This window comes from Thunnus albacares, chromosome 5 (genome assembly GCF_914725855.1).
Source record: "Thunnus albacares chromosome 5, fThuAlb1.1, whole genome shotgun sequence".
Taxonomy (NCBI): Eukaryota; Metazoa; Chordata; class Actinopteri; order Scombriformes; family Scombridae; genus Thunnus; species Thunnus albacares.
The window spans coordinates 343,526-364,082 of record NC_058110.1 but is presented as its reverse complement, the minus strand read 5'-3'; the positions used below and the strand labels follow the sequence as shown (position 1 = coordinate 364,082).

Here is a 20,557-nt window from a genome sequence, read left to right as displayed (position 1 = left end):
TCACTCTTCATCATTATCTGGCTCCCCCACACACAGCTAAACTTAACCATTTTCCCTTCAGTTGAGAGTTTCTCAGCTTCCACTCCAGCATCCTCCATCAGCTGTGCCGGTGCTGTGGCGCTACTAGCTTACAAATATATGTGAAGTTTGCGGACGTAGTAGCTAAATCTGTCCATGGAAAAAATATTTTTCTCAACGAATATCTTAGTTACAACGAGATTGAGCTAGCAAAGCAGTTTTGTGTCTATATGTGTTGTATTTATTCAGTTTGGGAAAAGCCACGATCTCTAGAAAGCATTAGCTGAAGTTGGCTGGTTGACTCACGACAGTGATGCGTTCAGGAACGAGGCGCCTGAACGCATCACTGAAGCACAACCTCTCTGAAATATTGATTCATTAATAATGCGATATTATATCGTCATAAGCCGACACAGCCAAGCTCAGAACAAATCAGCCTACATGGCCATGAACGAACAGCAAAGAGCTCGACACTACAACGAAGTGCAAAGACAACTTTTTAAGGATACTAATCTATTCTGTGACAACAACTTTATGACAACAACCTCAGTAGATAAGCACGGACACACTGACACTCGTCACCATCTACATCAATCGATCCAGCACAACAATATGGCCAATGCACGGACCAGAACCACCAAAATATACTTTCACTTACCAGCTGACGGCTCAGAAAAGGGCAGCATGGCGGTTTTTCCTCCCGCGGTTAATTTAACCAGCAGTTTGAGTGATGACAGTACTCCGTGGCTGCTGGGCTCCGAGGCGCTTTAAATCCAGTTTCTCCTCCAAATAAAGGCTTTGTACCCTGTGCTTGGTTATGAAATCCACTTAATTCATTCAAGTTTGCTAGCGTTGGAGGAAAGTCTCCCCTCTTTTGCCGACTGTAAATTTCAAGCTCGCGCTGTAGCCGCACTGCAGCGTCATTTAAAATATTTCAAATGACGCTGCTGCGGGGCGGCGGGCTGTCTGCCCCACATGTCATCACATCTACATCTACATTGAACACATGAACACTCATATCTTCCCACGTACAACACACATTGCATTGTGAGCATAGATGTATTATAAGAGCTCTTATTATACATCCATGATTGTGAGAGAGGGGCTAGTCCCACATTCACGCCGGCCACCGTAGGCCCGCTGCGGACGTGAATCAGGAAAACGCAGTCTGAAGCAGCAAGACAGGGAACAACTGAAAATGAACTAAAATCATAACACTAATTATAATGCAATTTAGGAAGATGCTATATTCATACATAATACATTATAGCAGATAAAACATTGAAAATTGATAATAAAATCATTTGTGTTACTTTTTAACCAGCTGTTAATGTTTATATATATTTTTTTCAATATCCCTAATTAGCTTTCCACAGAAACAGCCCAGTCATTTAGTAATGCCAATCTTTTCTCTACAATTGCCTTTTTAAATCCTGTTAAAAGCCACCAAACAAACAAACTATCAGGTTGTACACATCAGCAAAATATCTTCTGCCCAGTACCAAGCAGCTGTTCCCCCAGTAACACCAGCCGAGACACCAGTGACAATGAGTAGCATTGTTATCTATACATGTCTGCACATTATCTATAGTATAATTATATCTATATTATTAGTAGTAGTATTAGTATTATCTCTTTGTGTAAAGATATAAGCCCGCCATTTTAATTGTAACATTATATATAGTAATTATATTGTATATTATTAATAATATTAATTATATATTATACTGAGACTCCTCAGTGTTGTTTGTTTATGTTAGTATATATTTCTCCTTGTGTCTTCATTTCTTTTTTCACACAGCTTTGTAAATATTTCTATTTCATGTATTTATTTGTTCACTGTTGACGTATTGATGTTAATTGATTGAATTAAGTTATGTATTGTTGTATGTATTTAATGTATATTGTTACACAGTTCTGCATTCATCTATTATTAGCAGCCATATGTTCTCCAGAGTTAACCTGGTCTTTCAGGTTCACATGATCCGACTCCAACATTGTTCATTTGAGACTTTCTGGTGTCTAGCAGCACGCTGCTGAATGACGTTTACATTTAGCTGTTTTCAAAAGACCCTCAGCCAACCTACATTTATAATTGTACCTATCCTCCTGTATTTCTGTTAAACCTGCTTTAAATCAAACATGTTCAGCATCAAATTAAAGCTTAAATGATCTTCTTTGCAACAAGTATTGACTTTCCAGCCTAGCACAGCCATAGCATCGGTAAACTTCTCCAAATACAGAAACACACGCTCTGATATGAACACAGCAATAAAAAGTATTATCTCTCTGGAGGACTGAATTTAGATTTTAATTTGTCACAAATGTCACAAATCAAGCAGAAAACACAAATTAAAAGATCAACTAGTGAAAATGAATCAGTACTTACTCGTCCTGCTATTTTCCTCAAGAAAGTCTTCTTCACAAAAAGAAAAGAACAACAACCTCTGAACCACCGCTGACGAGACACTGAGACTTTAAAGACTCATTAACATGTCAGTGAGGAGAGCTAACTGGACACTTGGCTTTATAGACAGCCCTGTGCTTCAGTCTCATTCTGACAAACTGACATTCTTGCATAATCATATGTTCATGTTTGCTTGTTTTTTGTTCAGTCTTTTGGACCTTTAAAGTTGAAACAGATCATGTTTTATTGTAAGGAGCCGTGTTTTGAATAAAGGCTTTTAATTGAACCCTAGTGTTTTTGTTCCTGCTCCATTCATCAGTGCCTGAAGTTTTTCCTTCCATTGATGATAATATCTCATGAAATAACCCACTAGTGTTCAGTCTGATGGTCAGCTGAGCTGTACGTATCACACACAGGTATCACATGACGTGACCACAAAGTCATGTTGTGGGATCTTTTCTAAGTTGATCTATTAGAGTAGATGGAGTTTACATGCCCTTTTTCTGTTGGTATTGTGTTTGATCTATCACTACGTTTAGTGCAGTAAAGGATCTGATTACTTCAGATCGGCTGTGGTTCAGGAGGTAGAGCGGGTCGTCCACTAATCGGAAGATCGGCGGTTCGATTCCCGGCTCCTCCAGTCCACATGTCGATGTGTCCTTGGGCAAGACACTTAACCCCAAATTGCTCCTGATGGCTGAACCATCAGTGTATGAATGTGTGTGAATGGTTAGCTTCCTCTGATGGGCAGGTGGGGACCTTGCATGGTCGCCCCTGTACCCATTCAGCGTGTGAATGTGTGTGAATGTGATTCGTAGTGTAAAAAGCGCTTTGAGTGGTTGGAAGACTAGAAAGGTGCTATACAAGTACAGTCCATTTACCATTCTTCCACCTATGATTGTAGCTTATACAAACTTGATAAGATGTCAAGAGGCTGTACTTTTCTTTGTCTCTATACAACTCGACAGATGACTGCACCAGGACGATCTCCAGAGCCTCCATCCCAGTGTCCCGGATATGGCAGCTCTGGCGGCAGGTGCTGTGGGATGGGGGCAGGCCGGACAAGACCAGTAGGCCGGACCTGGACCAAATCGACGTCAGCAGGGCGAGCACGTCGGCGTGGAGATCGGTTGCGTTCGATAGGTGGTGTGAGTTGATCAAGCAGGGTTTGGGAACGGTCAGTGTTCAAGAGCGACAAGATCTCCAACGGCTGGACCCGGGATCCCGAGAAGCATCGGCTTACCCAATCGGAATTGATCATGGCACTGCAACTCTGTACGAACACACTCCCTACCCTTTCGCTGCTGTCGAGAGGAAGGGGGCCCAAGGAGTCGCAACAGTGCAGACTTTGTCAACAAGAAAAGGAGACCGCGCAGCATATCATTGGGAACTGTGCGGAGCTCAAGAGGAACCGCATGACCAGCCACAACAAGGTGTGCGTGTTCCTACAGAAGGAGGGTGAAGACTTAGGCTGGCGCGTGATGAGGGAAAAGAGACTTCAGTCTGGAGACGGTACACAGGGAGTGCCGGACCTCATCATGATCCGGGACCAGGTTGCCTTGATCCTTGATGTGACTATCTGTTTCGAAAAGTCACCTTGCACACTATCAGACGCAGAGAAACGGAAGGTGGACAAGTACATGAAGTTCAGGGGGGCGGTGACGCGTCTTTACCCAGGGGTAAAGACCGTCGAGGTGGCCGGGTTCCCTCTCGGGGCTAGAGGGAAATGGCACCAGGGTAACTTCAGGGTACTTGAGCTGATGGGCATGCGGAAGTCCTCAGCAAGAGGGCGCTCCTGCAGACGATAGACACGTGCAAGATGTTCAAGATCTTGGCCAGATAGTAGAACAGCCTCTGAATGCTTGAGGTAGTGCAAGGGACTTGGGCCGTTCCTCTTCGCGGGAGTCGTCGTAAACTATGGATGACGCGTGGATGGTTAGCGGGTCCACGTCGACGTAAGACGGTAAACGGTACGAAATAGAGATGGACTGGATAGCCATGTTCTATGGTGATGCCGGTCCCCTCACAGTCTAAGAGAAGTCTCCGGAGGGCCAGCCGTGAGGCGTCCATAGGGTCGGAACAACGGATACCCCAAACTCCTAACGGAGCTTGGGGGTGCAGTCCCGCCCAGCTATGAATGTCAATGTGAAGAAATTCTATAAAGCGTGGGTTAAACGGCGGGGGCCAATTACATCTCTCTTTAGTTAGCCAAATGCCTCGTCATCTAATTAGTGACGCGCATGAATGGATGAACGAGATTCCCACTGTCCCTTCCTACTATCTAGCGAAACCACAGCCAAGGGAACGGGCTTGGCAGAATCAGCGGGGAAAGAAGACCCTGTTGAGCTTCACATTTACACACAGCAACCTGTTTTGGGAGTAGAACAGCATCCAGCAGTTGTGACACAAGAGTGTGGTGTGCAATAGGTTTCCAAATTGTGCCAAAATCATGCACAATGCCAAAAGCATATCTACTGTCTGTGTAGATATTCACTTTTTTGTCCTTTGTCAGTTTACATTCTTCGATGACAGATGTTAACTCTGCTGCCTGTGCAGACAGTGAAGCAGGAAGTGGTTTAGCAATGAGTGTCATGTGCAGTTACCACAGAGAAACCAACTTGATTGATTGATTGTGTCAGGATTGCGTGATGCTGATCCATCCATGAACAGTTCAACATCAGGATTTTGCAAAGGTGTTTCTTGCAAATCTGGACTGGGGGAGCAAACTTCAGTTATTGTGGCAACACAGTTGCAACACAGTTGCCACAATAACTGAAGTGAGTGCAGAAGACGAAAGAAACTTTGGTCTATGGCCCAAGTAAAACAACACGATGATGATGGAACTAATGCTGTGGCAAGCTCTGTTGTCTTGCACTCTGTTGTGGTTAAACAGGTACAGGACACCGCTCTGATCCCCGACCTCGCGTCATCCTCGCCTCCGACCACACAGCGCACCCCGCCACCGTACCAGGAAGGAGCCGCAGCTTGGGAACAGGTAAGTGGAATCACAGAGGGTATAAACAGATTGAGCCTGAATAGCCCTGTATCTCAAAAAGCATCATCTCTCTATCCTGATCTGACCAAATTAAGTGGGGAGGAGAGGTCTGTAACAGACCCTCCGATATCAAGCAGAACCAGACAACATTGTGACCTGTCACAGAAAAAACTGTCCGATTTAGTAGCGCCACTGATTGAACTGCCGAATCCCAGACAAGGGGAAGGGCAACCTGATTCGGTTTGGGTCTTCTGTAATTGGACAAAGGAGGACGTGAGAAAGGCAGTAGATGGGATTCCTCATCCACGTAAAGATGTGCAAGCATACATCAATAAAATATATGGGCTGTATAATAGCTATAGGCTAAACGGGGAAGAAATGACTAACTGTCTCATGCAAAGTTTGACTACTGATTGGGCGACTGTAAATGTTGATTGGAGACCTATGGGGGAAAACGGTGAGCCGCTCCTGTGGGACCGAGATAGAACGCTCGGGCTCGGTCCACAGCTGAACCAAATGGCAGAGACTCTTCGGGAAACATTTGGCCGGAGAAATGATTGGGCTGAAATTGATACTGTGGTACAAGAGGAGAAAGAGACAGTAGCACAATATGCTGCCAGGCTCACGGAAGCATTTAATAGACACAGTGGGCTGGAGCCGCGAATCGGAGAGAATGTTAATCCACACTACGAGTCGCAGTTAACATCCTGCCTTCTGAGGGGTTGCAAATTGGGTGAAAAAACATCTGGTCGGATGGGAAGGAGAGCAGAGAAGGGTTATTCTCGCACATGCTAAACACGCTGAAAAAGCTCTGGAAAAAAACAAGAAACATAAAAAAGTAGTGATGGTTGCTTTTTCTCTTCTGAGTCCCGCAGGAAGGAAAGTATTTGCTATCGCTGTGGGGAAAAGGGGCCACATCGCCAGAGAATGCAGAAGTCTCATGCCAGCTGCGGACACCAGGCGGGGCGGAGGTCAAGGCGGTGGACGGGGCAGGAGAGGACCTTAAAAGGTTGGGTGCAGAATGAGTCGGGGGGGACGGTGTGTTTTTCCACCAGAGACACGGTCTGTACAAGAAGGCGCTGAATTGGGTAACAGTGGGAGCAGCCACCACTCATTTGCAGCCCTCTTTGTGATCATTGCAGGACAAAGTGTGTTTGCTGACAGAGGAGCAGGAAAAAGAGTTAGAAGAGTTACCTTCTGAACTGTGGAGTACAGGGAAAGATGGTGATATCGGGTTGTTACGTACTGCCACACCTGTTACCATTAAACCTAAAAGCTCTTATAGACCGTTGGTCAAACAATATCCTTTGAAGCCGGAAGCTGAGGAAGGTATTTCAGAAGTGATAGACAGTTTGATAAAACAAGGGGTTTTAGTTGATTGTCCTGACTCACCCTGCAACACACCAATTCTGCCTGTGAAAAAAGCTACTTCCAGGCGGCGGTTAGTGAATGATTTACAAGCTGTGAACCGAGCTGTGATTCCACGAGCTCCAAACGTGCCAGACCCCTACACTCTTCTGAACAACATAAAACCCACTAATGTCTGGTACTCAGTGATTGATTTGACGAACGCATTTGTTACCATTCCTTTGAGCCCTGAGTCACAGTTTTGGTTTGCGTTTACGTTTAAACACAGACGACTGACGTATTCAAGACTTCCTCAAGGGTTTCAAGATAGCCCTACTATCTTTTCACAAGAAATTAAAAATGTATTGACCTTTTTGAACCTCCTGAACAGGAGTCTCAGATTTTGACTTATGTTGATGATATTCTTGTGACTTCTAGCTCGCAGCAAAAGTGCAAAAACATGACTTTGGCCTTGTTGAGATATCTAGCTGCAGCTGGTGTTAAAGTCTCTAAGTCTAAACTCCAGCTGTGGAGTCAGGAGGTGAAATATTTAGGCTACACGCTAACTCCTGAAGGCCATGTGTTGGATGAACAGAGAAAAACAACTATTCTGCAGTTACCACAGCCTACAACAAAGCGAGAGATGATGTCTTTTCTTGGTACTTGCAACTTCTGCAGGTTATGGATTGCTAATTATGCCGAAATTGCACAACCATTACAGAATATGATTTATGGTAAAGCAATGGCTGCTTCAGATAAGGTGGTGTGGACTGAGGAGGGCGAGCAGGCTTTCACAAAGTTAAAGCAGTTGATAGCTTCTTCATCTGTACTTGCCTTACCTAACATGAAAAAGGATGTCATACAAACAGTGGATTGCAAAAATGGTTTTATGACATCTGTCCTGTTACAGGAGTTTGGGGATAAATTAAGACCTGTTGCTTTCTACTCCTCCAGACGTGACCCAGTACTCACCCCGGTGAGTGAGTAGTGGGTCCGTACTGCCTTCTCAGCCACTCCTCAGGTGACCTGTAAGTCCGGCTCCACAGGGGGCGCCGTGCAGATAGAGGTGCAGTGTCGTCTCAAACCGGTGAAGATTTCAGTGTTTTTTCAAAGTGGGCCCTGAGGATTTAGGAGTTGAAAGGTTTTCGGGCTGCTGCTGCCACCTGGTGGACTTGAGGAATACTGAGGTCATGGCGTCCCAGAGGAACAGACAACCTCCATCACCAGCACAGGAGACTCCAACAACCATATACAGTTCCTACAGTGGTGGTATTATTGGTTACTGTGTAAAAAAGTGATGATTGTTTTGCTCTGTGTGACTGTTTTGATGATACCAATCTGCATATGGTTCTTCCCTACTATTCATCCTTATCTATCATTGCTCAGAGGGGCCCGGTCTATGGAAGATGATGTCATCATCCACGCTCAGGATGTCTGGCTGGGAATGATCTCTGCAAGGAAATCACACTCCACCATGTACACACTTAACTTTTGGTATTCTTATGCCAAGTATGTTGCTGAATCCAAGAACCGCTCTAATTGCTATGTGTGCAGCCATATGCCGATTGCTACAAACAACCCCCATGTTGTCCCCAGACCTGTTAAAGACTTAAAGAGTTTGTTTCCTGATATCTTGGTTTCTAGTGTCGACTCAACGGTTTTAAATCAAACAGTTTTTAGGACAACTGGAAATGTGTTACCACCCCTGCGGCCTTCCTCAGGTCCAAAGTTTTCTAGGTTTAAGATTCTCAGTGCCGGGAGTGAACCCTTGTTTGGGCCGGTCCATTTGAGACCCGAAATTAAATTTGATTGTTTTGCTCAAAATGAGTTCTGTCTGAGTCCTCCTCCATCAGAGTAGGAAAGATCCCAAAACTTTTCTGCTCTACTATTTCCAGTCCTTGTACCTCGAACATTGGCAAAGCATCCCTAAATTATTCACAGGTAGTGATGGGCAGTGCGTGTGCACCTTACTCCACCGTGCCAGACGTCCTTGGGACATATCCACAGACTGATGTAATGTTTCTCTGTGGGTACTACATGTATGCTCAACTTCCTCCTGGCTGGGTCGCTGTGCAGCTGTGGAGCCGACTGATCATTCCTTCATGGTTTCAGCTATGCCCTACCCTGGTGAACTTCCGGGTGAGCAGCGTATGAGGAGAGATGTAAGTCAGCCGCATGATCCTGTCTGGTGCTCTAATGTTCCAGAAGACCATAAGTTGTGGTCCACTGGTGAAAAAGTCATGCTGTCACTCTTCCCGTCTCTTGGAGTGGGTAAAGTAATGCCGAGGATGGAAACTATGAACTACAGGTTCTCTGGGTTCGTAAACACTACGTTGGTTATGTGGCAGGCTGAACGGGAGGAGTTGAGAGGCCTCAGGGCCGTTGCCCTTCAGAACCGCATTGTGCTAGATCAACTCACTGCAGCCACTGGAGGTGTGTGTGCTCTCGTAGGTGCCTCATGCTGCACATACATCCCTGCTAATGATGATGAGGGAGGAGTCATTCAGCAGGCTATTGTTAATCTGACCTCATTGCGTGATGCTGTTGATCATGACTCAACATTTGACAGGTCCTGGTTCGTAACCGGTCCATGGTACGCTGTTTGTTTGAAATTATTGGCTCCAGTCGCTCCATTTTTGATTCTGATCTTTGTAAGTGTTTGTTGCATCATTCCCATTATCAAGGCACTGGTAAAGAAGTCTGTAGCTGTGGTCATGCACCAGGAAGCAAGATATCAAGAACAACTCCTACTTTTGGATCTGTGATGTAATGTTACAAAAGAAGGATTCTTTATGACGTTAATATTGAAAATCGTGAGAAGTGATATTGACTGATGATTCTGATGGAAACGTTGTAACTTACTGATGTGATGTATTTTGATCATTTTCATCAATTATGATGGTATAATCAATATTGTCAAAATTATTAATCACTATTAATCATTAGTAATTAATTACTGACTTAGGCATAGTTGATGTTGATTGATTTCACTATGATTGTAATCTTTTTATCATGTATCCATGTAATCATTTTAAAACCCACTTTTATATCTATGTTCATTCATGATGATTTGATGTTGATGTTGATTGTATCCTGTATTATTTTATCCTAATCAATTACACATTTAGTTCTCACTATACATTTTTTCTATGTTTTTGATTTTATTCATTTGTTTCACAAAGTATAAACAGGGAAAATGATCCATGTATTAGTTAAGTAGGTATGGTCATATGTATGTATATATTTGGCGGCAGGGCCTTGAGGGGAACACTATGATAGTTATATGGTCATCATGTGGAAGGGAGAGCTCTGTAAAGCTTTGTCTAGGTCTGTTAGAAGGAATCTGTAAACAACTAAAGGTGCCTCCCCAGGGCATCAAGGCCGTCAATATATACTAGTGTCTTTCCTTTGTCTTGTCAGAATTCTCCACGGAGACTCTGTGGACTCTCCGTGTCTACAACATATGTTTGGTTTGAATTAAAGAGACGCTTGACTTCAACCAACCTCAGTCTATTTGGTCATTTTTACCTATCAATAATCCTTCAAAAACAGGATTATACTGAACATAACGATCAGATTTAACTCAATATTTCTGCATTTTCACATCGTCTCACCCATGGATCCAAATCCTGCCATTTTCCTTCCCTGTATTTGGAAAGTGACATGTGTGGGTATGAGTCAGGAACCTCAAACAGAGAATCCCACCCTGAATCACTGAAAGGGAACTATAGTGAAGATTCATCAATCTGCTTTGGCTTTGTTTGTTCAGGCAAAGTCACTGAAAGAGCACATCTGTGTTTATTCCCAAACATAGAACTTAACGTTAGCTTTTCTCTCAGGCAACCTTCTTTGAACCATCTTTTCTCAAACTCTGCATCTCTCCCTTCATGTATGTGTGCAGTGCAGTGTAGATCTTGTGGTTGCATGTAGTCTGTGTTGAATGTGAGCACGCGTTATCAACAAGAGCGGTGTTTACGGAAGTCACAGCTGATGTGCAGAGCTTCCATTCATACACATAAAGCAGCGTGTCAGGGCTGTATTTCACTAATATGTGAGTGTCACTTGTTCCAATAACAATAACCCCTTTTGATGTGGAAACAAGACAAATACCCAATAAACACATCACAACTCGTCCCATTAGATTGATTGGGCAACAGTTTGACAGCAACAATGAAAGCTTCAATTTGCCTGTAACATCGTCAGAGCATGATAATGGATTTTTCCAGAACGGTGTCACCTGACGCCCCTACAGACTTCACGTATCTTCCTCTCATCTTTAGAGGTGTTGAAAACGTGTCTAATAACAGAGTGTGTTGCACCAGATCAACAAGAAATGTTACATGCTTACCATGTACAAGGAGTGTGTGTGTCGGCATGTCTGCGTTAGCTTCAGTTGAGTATTTAGCATATGTGTCTACAGGCTGTGTGTTTCCTGCTTCTTCTCTAACTGAGCTTTGGCATCATCAATCAGTGTGTGTGTGTGTGTGGTGCAATCACCCATCTGATGTGTAGGTTGTCTCTCATCGTGCGTCAGTGTGGTCAAAGGTGCCGGTTCCTCCCCCTCCCGGGCCGCCGCCCCGAGTCCATCGGCCTTGTGCTTGTAAGTTGGATTTGTCTTCTCTCGCCACAGTGAGAACAAGCATCTGGATCAGTGGTGCGTGGTCCTCCACGGCCCCCTCTAAGTCCACCTCTGCTGCGGCCGTGTCCGCGCCCTCTGGCGTGTCCTTGGAACATAGTCGATGCAGCCGTGTGGAGATCTTTCTCTTTCTTTTCTCCTGTCCTCTTCTGGCTTTCTTTGAGGATCTTCTCAGCGTGCACAGCATGTGCTTCCATGAGTCCCAGGTGATGCATATATGTTTCACCATGTTGGAAATATCAGGTTTCAGTCCATTTAGGAAGCTGTTTCTCAAATGTGCTTCCCATGCTGTAACAGCATTATTCTTCAGGTCAGCTGGAGGTGTCAGGCTGCTGTGTGTGTTGTGAACTTCTGTCAGACCAGTGAGATAGTTGCAAACACTTTCATCATCTTCTTGTTTACGTGAGGATGTTTTGCTCATGTCCAATCTCACAGGGAAAGCTGCTTGGATCTGTGATGTGAACTCTATAGGCTGTGCTGTCATTATGTGCCGTCGGGGTCAGCCAGTCTCACATCACTCTCTGGATATCCTGCTGAGATCTCGGCCCAGTTACTGCCCATCTTTACCACCAGGAGCCGTCTCACTTCAGATTCCTCCATCTGATGGTGATGAAAGGTGAGTCGTTGCCTGTTTCACGTCCTCCATAGTCCACGGTCTGTGGATTAACATGGCATGTCCATCTGCACCTGCTACCTCCATCATGGGGAGATTCAGGATCATGTTTCCCTCTGTGTCAGTTCTCACTGGAGATGGGAGGGTGATGAATGGATTCATAGAGACGACGGATGGATTTTGAGATCCTTCTCATACCAGACCAGACCTGGTATGAGAAGGAGAGGCAGCTTTGTCCTGGTAAGACAGATGTATCAGGGTAGATGAGGGGAACCGGAGACGGAGGACAGTCAGAGTTATGTGGCGGTGGTGCTCTTGGCCGTGGATAAGGCGTCTGACGAGCTCGGGCTGCTGTTCATCTTGTTGTTGCGGCGGGTCGATGCGTCTCCTGGGCGGCACCCGGTCGAGTTCAGAATCCTGCATTTTGACACACTGAGACACAGATGAGATCCTACCTGTCCCTGCCTGTGGTCTCCTGTCCCTGTTTTGTGCTTCTTTCATCCATAAACTAAAAGCTTTCCGATCTGTTATCAACTTACTTTTGTCTTTTTTATTCTCAGTCTCTTTTTCCTTCTCCTGCAGTCTTTCTCTCAGCTGATTCAGCTGTCTGATACTGAAACTTTCTGTACTCGGAAAGCTAGATTCAGTCATCCAGATGTTGATTTGTTTCACAGATGAATCACTATAGTTCACTCTCATGTAGTTTATTTTTGGAGCAGACAGGTCCACATTATCATATCTATCCTTTGTTTGATGTCTACTGTTAACACTACCCATTCTGGCAGATTAAAAGACAGATTTAAGTTATGTCTTCAACTAATCTCCAAAGTACAGCCGTTAAGAATATCAGAAAACTAATCAATGTTAGTGAACCCAAAAAGGTGATCAGAACAGAGACATTATCTACGTTTTCTATTACTTCACACAATATTATAACCCAGTAATCATTCTTCCACACACTATTGTGATAACAGTGAACTCTCTTTAAGGTGGACTCATCAGTGCAGCTCCAGGTTTCTACTGAACCTGTCTGGACTCTTTCCTGATCAGCATACAGTCACAACAGACTGATGTGGGTTATTAAGTGCACATAGCTTTAATAGACAAGGAGTCTGGTAAACATATCAGAATGTGAGTGGGGTGCAGTGCTGGATGTCATCAAAGCGATCAGACTAATTATAAAGAACTGTAGCATGTCCAGGATGATGCTACTCCCTACTCTGATCCAGTGTCAAACATAATGAGCACAGATGTTACATGTTCAAGGTTTTACATTATGAGTTTATAACTGTTAGTGTGATGCAGAGGATACAAAGTGTCTGTTTTCTTCTTCTTCTTTGAATTAGACTAGATGCTAACATAGCGTATCGCTGCCCTCTACTGTTTGCTATTGATGTTCCTTTAGACAGTGATATATGTGTTGTTAGGCTATATAGTCCAAAACTGTACAATATTCCATCAGTAAAGTCCACAGAGTAAAAACTGTTTCTCCAGCTGCGTCCATGTGTCTGAACAGCTTCATTATTTGAAGTCAGTAATTATTGCACTGGATGAAAGAATCCTTGTACCTTCGTCTCAAATCGATTTCCTTCTTCTGAAACTAAAGTCTAACAATGAAAAACGGAGCTTTTTAAAGTTATTGATGTATGTAACAACATTTTAAAAATACAAATACAGCCGTTCACCGTTTACTGTTCTCCCTAAACTATCATTCTGTGGTTTTTTCCCTATTATGAGTTTTTGAACCAGAAAAATCCAGTTTCCATGACTACAAAATGCAAAATTTAGGCAATTTTCATATTTTTGTTATGAAAGACTGAAGCGGAAGAATCTGTGTAGTTACCCTCGTCTCAACTGGTTAGAGGGACTAAGGGACTGGAAAAAGAAAGAAATCCCATACTCATGTCAATGGGAATTCCCAAATGACGTAATGGGGGGTTCGGGGGCGCTGAGGGATTCATGCCACATGCCAGTGTGTTTTATATTTATGGGAATTATTAAAAGTTTGTGGCCTCTGATGCCTTAGTGCAGCACCTGTTAAATACCTGAAGTTTTCTACATAGATCACTACATTCATGTACTTTATAGGACAGGAATGACATCATCCATGAACCAGACAGAATAGTGAAATGACATAAACTATAGTCTGTGTTCTGGTACAGTATAATGTTTGATAAATCTCAGCCAATATATCAGGTCTGAAGTTGGATTTGATTTCTCTTATTGTAGTTAAAGCTGCAGCTGAATCACTACATATGACTGAGTTGTCTGGTTTATTGTTCTTTATCCACCAAAGTGCACATTAATATTGTCAACATGTCTGCTGTGAATACTGACATCTGATATGTCTGTTTTGAATTCTTCATTACTCCAAATGCCACTTTCCCGCTCTCTGGATCCTTTGATCCATCTGTATTCTGTAAATATGAACTCCATCCTTGTTGCAGATGAGACTTCACTTCCTTGACTATATCTCCTGATTTCTATCTTTTGTTATTATTCAGTATGCATAGATTGACTTCAGGTTCTGGGATTATCCATGCTGGTACAACTGACCAACACATTCATATTAATGATACCAGTTTCCCGCCTTAGATCTTCACTTATTTCCAAAGTTTCTTCTTACTTCTGATTTCAGAGAGATGATTGAATTTGTCTAATCGGCACTATCAGCTGGGTAGCACGCGCTGTCCGATTGGTCATTGCACGCTATCAGCCGGGTCATTGGGACATACTGTCTCAATACACCTGACTCAAGGCTAGCAACAAGAAGGAAGGTCGGTCAGCAGTGTGTCAACTGTAGAAGTCTTTATGCAAACTTCACTAAGATCAATGAAAATCTGAATATATTTAAACTTAAATTCAATTCAATAGCCTTATCTGAGACATGGTTAGATCAAGAGAAAGGTATTGATTTCCATATTGAAGGTTTCTTTATATCAATAGAACCAACAACAGGGGAGGGGGTGTGGCCCAGTATGTGGACAGTGACTTGATCACAAGATATTAAGACAACAAAACAAACCAATAACAACTTCCCCTGTCCTTCTATGCCAGTCTCTTTCTGATTGTCCATGTCATATTTGTTTAATATGCTATTTTTAAATGTTCATTTAAACTAAATGTTCTGCATGTTTTCAGTTCCTCACTGCAGCTGTTCCATAAATTAACTCCTTTGACTGTAATACAATGATATTTTACATTAGTCCTCACTTATCATTTATTGCACAAGTCATGTTGACGTTCTCTCATTTGAAACAACTTTTGGATACTTTTAGGTAACAATTGATTTTTAACTTTGTACATGATTTGAACCGTTTTAAATTCAACCTAATCTTTAAGTTTTAGAGCCTTTAAGTTTAATAAAAAGTGGGTTTCTTGGTTCTCTATGTGGTTTTGTTTACACAAACTTGTGTGCTGTGCATGTAGCAGATGTCCATATAAAGAAATCCGTCACCAACTGACGTCAGCTTGGGCTGAAAGTAGAAAAAAACAAGTTAGAAACAGCGTTCAGAGCAGTCTGAAGCTGCTGCTTTCTGCTCACAGGGATGACTGTGACATACGTTTACCTCGTTATTTGACACGTTGGCCACTTTTAACATGAACATCCGACACACAAATACACGCATAATATATATAAATAAAAATATGGAAAAAGGATAATATGTCCCCTTTAATAAAACCAATATTTAAACCAATTAATAAAATAAAACTATTACACAAAACTTAAATGTATTTCCCTTTTGCTTTCCAACCTTTCTCAGAAGTTATGACCTCTCTTTATCTTATTTACCAATAACAGAGCTCCTAATTTAAGGGCACACACACACACACACACACACACACACACACACACACACAAACAAAATAAAACAGTGTCCTTTAAAACCAGAACCAAACGTTGCAGGTCTGAGTCGTTGCTCGGAGCGTAGTGACCTGAAACAAATGGCCGCTGCACTAGCAAATGCAAGCTACAAAATAAAATAGCAGGTGCACTGGTTAATTGTTACTCACAAATCCCTGAGTTGAAGCATGGGCGATGCATGACGAGAGGAATGATGAGTGAGGTTACAGGCTGGCGGGCGACAAGTCCAGACGAAGTGAAAGCTGAGCGGGAGACATCAACTCGTCCATAGAGTCCAAGGACTGTTTCCTGGTCCTCCGTCTATTAGACGTACATGACAGTTGTTCTCAGTCACTTAACTCGTCCTAAAGCTCCTTTACTTCTCATGTCGAGTGCATTTTGAGCTTTTAACTAATTGACATTAACACATGCTAGCAACAAACAGTAACATTAGCTGCTACTGCGGTGAAATATGTGCTAATATAACTAGCGCGCTAAAGCGCTAATCGCGATTAGCATCTACCTTTTACACGCACTACGTCGTGATGAAGCGATACAAAAAATACATACACAGAGGTTATTTACCTTCTGCATGTGGCTATTATGTCCGTTACCCGTCGGTAAAACTCTGCATCCATCAACACAACGAACATAAACAGTCTTCATCCATGGATGTACAAAGAGAATTGGATACAGCGTCGGCGGCGGGGCCTCGTTCATGCGGCCCATAGAGCATGCGCACTAGTAACGGTCGCCGGCCGAGTCGGCTACTTCCGGTTTAGGCCTCCGGCTAACTTGAATGGGGATGAAACAATTCAATCGTGCGGCTCCTCTAGGCTTTTGAAATGTGATCGGACCAAATGGATCAAATTCTGATAGAGAGACAAGTCATTTCTTTATACGTCCATGTCTTCAACAGCGTAAACAACCTTCACACAGCTCCTGTTCGTCGTCTGACCAGCCCGTGGCTTTACTCTGCGGGGTCTCCTCTACATCCCGCCCCTCCACCTTTACAATTGGCTGACAGGTTGGTAACAACCAATCAAATCAACAACATGTTAAGATGGACAACTTTATGCCCTCTGGGACTAGGTTGTGAGATAAACACGCTGCTCTCATGTGAACAGCAAACAAACTACTTGAACTGCATGAACTTCACCAACACAATGACAAAGATTTATTCATCTGCCTGTTTTTAATTCACTATGAACTGTATTAAACATTCAACTTAACTGGTTTGAATAGAATAATTTTTAAACATTTAAAAATGATTTATTGATCTTTATTTATTTACATATTTGTCTAAAATGAAAACTTTTTTTAGACTGAGCTACATTTGAGATATATACACACACAGTAAGTTATATGTGGGACTATGAAGGAACAGCATAAGGTGGATAACAAAACTTTATTTAGAGGATCTTTATATAGTATTGAAATTGACTTTTAGCTTTGATATAATTTATGTGGCTTCAATCATAATTTATTATCCAATATTACTCCAACAAATTTAATTTCACTCTTTCTATTCAACATCATTCATCATGGGTTTCCTGTATGAGTTAGTTGAACACTTCTCAAATATTATAAAGTTAAATTAGTCTTAGTTAGTTTAAGTGTTTCACTCTTTAGCATTTCCAGTTCTTTTTCCACTGTATCCAAAAGTTGTTCCAAATTATTACTGTGACAAAATAAATGTGTATCATCTGCAAATATAGTTTAATATTTTGGAAACCTTACATCTATTATTTATGTACAAAATAAACAACAATGGTCCTAACACTGAGCCCAGGGGAACCCCACAAGTCACCTTCAGTATTTGTGAGTAACAGTTATCATTGATTTCTTGGATAATAAGTCCTGGTCGACTGTATCAAATGCTTTTTGAGATCCATGAATACTCCCACTGCATATTCCTTATTTTCTATTGCAGGTGATATTTCCTCCACAAGCTCCAAGTTTCCCTATTAGATCTAAACCCATATTGCTGTTCATATAGTATATTTTTACAATATTATAGAGAAGCCTGTAATCGGAGAGTATATTCTCCTGCCATATATATATATATATATATATAATCTGGACTTCTCCACAGTGCTGATACCTCCCCTTCAAATAGACGTACCCCTTTGGATGTGTGTCTCTGAGGAATGAGTTATATAACATTTTTCACAGGATTTCACTCAGCTACATGGTGTCACCCTGTATGTTGGAGAGTGTTTGTGCACCTCATAACTGTGCTATGATCATATCTGCTTTCAGTGTGTACATTTTACAGATTTGCCTGGATGGCTGTGGCAGTCTGACATACGTTGCAGTAGTATTCACACCGATCATTGATGCAATGATGAACTATAGCAGCCATCTTTTCATCAAATATTATTTGTTTCAGGGACCAATGTTTCAGCTCTACCGACCTTTCTCAGGGCAACAACTGACAGACTTTTTCACCCTATATATCAACTCACCTGCCACAGGTGGCTCCTGATTAGCAATCAGCAGGTAAGACACCTGACACACTTCCTGTTTCTTCCATATATGGTCTTCTTAGATATACCAAAAAACTGTACCATCATTAAAAGCTCCAGGAATATAACGATTTCATGAACAATAACAGACATCAAATATTTAACATTTCACTAACCAAGTGCGTGTGTGTGTGTGTGTCTGTGTGTGTGTGTGTGTCTGTGTGTGTGTGCGTGTGTGTGTGTGTGTGTGTGTGTGTGTGTGTGTGTGTGTGTGTGTGTGTGTATGTATGTGTGTAACTGTGTGTGTGTGTGTTGTATGTATGTGTGGTTGAGCGAGTGCAGAGAGCGAGCAGCAGAAACGTGACGTGAACACAAGTGGAGCAAAGAAGAAGGTTAGCAGTCAGTTGTCAATAAGGCAGTAAATGTAGAGTACAGACTGTGTGTCAGTTAATAAATGCTGCAGCTCCTCAACACAAAGAAAATACTCGTCTATCAAAAGGGCTGCCAGCAATTCTTCTTTTAGTGTCAATCTCAGCCGCTCTTTAACAGAGAACGGAGAAATGTCTGGCTGATGAGTCTCTGTCTTGAGTTTTTCCCCCGTTGTGGATTATTCCATCTTCTGGTGAAGACATATCTTCCACCACTCTCAAAAATAGAATCAGTATTGTGTTTATACATGAAGAGTCTTGCTGTACACTAAAATAATGATTTGTTGTAAGTATCGGAAACACAGTGCTCGGTGTAGACGTTGATTCCAGCCCTTCATTCTAACCAGTAACGCTCGTGTTACATCAGACGCCATCTTATGGTGAAGAAATAGATTACACTCTACAGTCGGTAGGCCTGTTGTGTTCATACATCAGGAGGGCTTGCTGTAAAACAATATGTCATGAGCATCTATGGCACAGGAGTCAGGGTGATTCAAGTCTTTTATTCTATAATGAGACACACAACCAGTCAGTTCAGGAGGACGGACAGACGGATCAGCACAGCTTGCTCCCACAACACCATGAAAATCCTTCTCTGCTGTAGGTGACTATGTTGGCTTGAAAGACTTTACATTGTGGTCGTATAGTGATACAATCATAATAAAATAAACTTACAAATGAAATAAAATAAATTAAAATGACTGTGTACCTTTTTACAATATCAATAACTCTCTATAACATCAATATCTACAGTATTATACCAAAACTAGAATGGATTCTTTACAGTAGAAAAGATGTCATTTAATCCCATGCAAGTTCTTTTATATTTATATATATATATATATATATATATATATAATTACATTTATGTTCCTCTGCTGCCACCTTCAGGAATGTTACAGTAACAGCAGACAAGCTGGTTTATCCCTGTTGACAAGCATGAATGAATCTGTTACCTATTAAATGGCTGATTTAACTTCACTCTGCTTCACATATCTGAACATACTGTAACGGACTGTGTTCATGTCAGTGTTTAACTGTTCTGAGTGTTACTGTAAGAAACATTAGGTCCCAGCGTAAGTCACTGTACACAATGTCCTCTTCCAACCTGAAAGACCAGGTTAACTATAGAGAACATATTTGACCTTCAAAGGTCAGCAAAACAATCACAGCCCAAACCTATGCAGTAGAAACATCTGGTCAACGTGAAGTGCAAACAATAACAATACAGGACTCTTACAGATAAAGTATTATCATGAATTTCACCCATATCAGTTCTTCTCTGTCTTGTTTCATACAACCAGAGTTGCCTGGTGCCGGGGACAGGAAGGAGCAGCAGAGGAAAGAGGAAGACGCCAGCTGCAAAAGAAGGTTTCAGCAAGGACAAGGCCAACCAAGACAAAGCTAACCGCTACTTCTCCCCAAATCAAGGTGAAGCTGTATTTTACAAAAACCCTGGAAGAAAATGTTGTGGAGATTGTACCATGGAACAAACATTTCAAGCTTCTTAAATGTCTTGTTGATCAGTCTAAACCCAAAATCTGAACATCTGATCATATTCAGCACAAACATGATGAAACATTGTTTACTCCACTGTTACCTGTGTACAGCGGACTAGTGACACACAAACACATTCGTCAGTGTCGCTGTATTTTTACACTTCAACAATACACAAGTCAAATACAACAGACACTTAAACATGTTTTTTATTGGTAATTGAGTTAAAATAGAAGACATGAAGCCAGTTTAGATGATTTAAAGAATAAATCCAGTTCCATGAGTTGCTCAGCAGGAATGACAT

General features: G+C 42.2%; 1 long non-coding RNA gene across 2 annotated transcripts; it reads left to right on the top strand.

The window, feature by feature from the left end:
- The first annotated feature begins 18,177 nt into the window (after positions 1–18,177).
- On the top strand, positions 18,178–20,277 carry LOC122983180. Of its 2 annotated transcripts, none has more exons than XR_006403608.1 (3): positions 18,178–18,362; positions 18,671–18,720; positions 20,061–20,277. It is a non-coding gene; the product is annotated as an uncharacterized LOC122983180 (long non-coding RNA). The 2 variants fall into 2 exon arrangements; XR_006403607.1 differs by having other exon boundaries at positions 18,671–18,727.
- The last annotated feature ends 280 nt before the right edge of the window (positions 20,278–20,557 follow it).